The sequence below is a fragment of the Octopus bimaculoides genome, chromosome 14, assembly GCF_001194135.2.
Source record: "Octopus bimaculoides isolate UCB-OBI-ISO-001 chromosome 14, ASM119413v2, whole genome shotgun sequence".
Lineage (NCBI taxonomy): Eukaryota > Metazoa > Mollusca > Cephalopoda > Octopoda > Octopodidae > Octopus > Octopus bimaculoides.
Window position 1 is genome coordinate 36639879 of NC_068994.1, and position 2197 is coordinate 36642075.

At 33.5% G+C, this 2197-nt stretch overlaps 1 protein-coding gene across 1 annotated transcript in view; it reads right to left on the reverse strand.

Moving 5' to 3' along the window:
* Positions 1-858: 858 nt before the first annotated feature.
* The window catches only part of LOC106876891 (protocadherin-18), a 178052-nt gene continuing 176713 nt past the window's right edge, over positions 859-2197 (reverse strand). The window contains exon 4 of the transcript XR_008265541.1: positions 859-944. The gene's annotated coding sequence lies outside the window, so the exon portion shown is untranslated. The remainder of the gene's footprint in view (positions 945-2197) is intronic.

Genomic DNA, 2197 nt, shown 5'->3' on the forward strand with positions numbered 1-2197 from the left:
AATCGGAAGTTTTTGAACTGAAATAATATGAAACTTTTCCATTTTCGCCCGAATCTAAATCTGTAGCATATACTGTAACAATTGGTGTGTATATGTCTTGTCTGTTATTAATGGAGACATTATAAACGTTTTTGGAGAAAACTGGTTGATTGTCATTCTCATCAGTGACAGATACATGAATGGTTAAAATACCCTGATGTGATGGAGTACCATCATCTTTAGCAATCACTTGAAGTGTATAAGTTTCCTTTACTTCTCTGTTTAATCTCTCCTCAAGAATTATTCTAAGTTTGTAACTTCCATCAATTTTTTTAACCACTGACAACATAAATGGGTCATTGACATGTTTTTCCATTCGATATGTAATTTGAGAATTTAGAAAACCAACATCTTTATCTGTAGCACTTGGAATTGGTTTTGAGCCACCAACTCCATCACCCTCAGAGAACTGGACATGGATTTCTTTTATAGGAAACTCAGGTTTATAATCATTAACATCATCAATAATAACTTTTACTTCAATGACCTTCACAAAAGACTCTTTATGCCGAACAGCTACTTCCACTATTTTGAAACATTCTGTGTTGTATTTACAAAGTAATTCAGCGTCAAGCGTTTGAGAAGTATACATCATTCCATTTTTGCCAACCTTAAACATTGGAGCATTTCCACTGAGACTCTCATGGAGTCTGCTGAATGTAATCCTATTTAAGTCTTCAGCATGAAAGCTGTTGTAGAGATGTGCATCAGCAGCAATGTTTCCTACCAGAGTATCAGGATTCTGACCCTCTTTCACATGGTAGGTGATGTCTACACACACACATACGTGAAATAGTGCAGCTAATGCACCCAATATTTTAAACATTTTAAAAAATTTAGGATAAGGAGCCAAGAGCAACTTTAAATTAAGTTTATGATAATCTGTTTTATTAATAACTGTATACCTGAAATAAAGAAAGGCAGAAAAGTAGCCTTTGTATAATGTATGCGGTCAAATATGCATTGTTCCAAAATCAATTTCGAAAAGTTACAGCAATCTCAGAAATCTGTAAATTAGTTTCATATTCTAAATATCTCAATCTCTGATTATCTTTCGTGTTACCTTCACATCTTCTAAATATCAGATTACTCTGTCATATGTATTTCTTATATATTCACATTGTTTTGAATTAATCATGCATTACCTTTAAGCTTTGAAATTTTGATGAAGTGATTGTTTATGTATAGAATGACATTGTAGGGTATGCATTGAAAGCTTGATCTAGCTGGTTTGAACATAAAACAGGTTGAATATTTGGGCTGGAAGTGAATGGTTTAAATGCTAAAGTGTTAATTGCATAGCATGGCAATACTTCCTGCCAAAGGTTACATTTCCTCAGATCAGAGCCAGAAAATAACTCGACTTTGATTCTTTATAATTCCTAAGTAACATATACATAGATTACAACTCACATATGAGGTATAAACTTCTTTGACACTCACACATTTTGACACAGCACCCTCTAAAATCTATCTGGCAAATTAACAATGATTACACTCACTAGCACTTTATAATCACTAGCTAACAAGCACTCTGTCCCTGCTATCACTATGATAATAGCATTTGATCTTCTGAACTTCTAAGACATCTACCACTTCAGCCAAAGCTCACCTAAATCACCTACTACCCATCTAATTGTCATCCCTACAATATCTCAGTTGCTCAACCCCACACTAAATAATATGCACAATTCTTCCAGCCTAGAACCACACCTTCCTAGAAAACTTCCCTTGCCCATGGATTCTCTTCAAACATGGTCTATGTAAAATTCAAGTTGAACAATAACTGCATCAACCCCACCAACCTGAGAACACAAATAATTTTATGTTTGTTGTCCCATGTATTCTGGCTAAATAAAAAACAATAAAAAAAAATGAATCAGTATTTAAAAATAAAATTAACTGTGAATTAATTCATATACCGAGTAAGTTTATTAGAATATTAACAATCATTTAAGATTTTTGTATCAAAGCTATATGAGTGAAAAGCTTTCATCAAAAGAACTTGGAATGTTGCTTCATTGTAAACAAAACATGTGAGTGAAAACAAAGCAAATATGCAATTATTCTATCATCTATACAGAACCCCAAATACAAATAATTCTTCCCCTTCTCTCTCCCTCCTTCCCTCTCTCTCTCTCTCTTTCTCTCTCTCTCT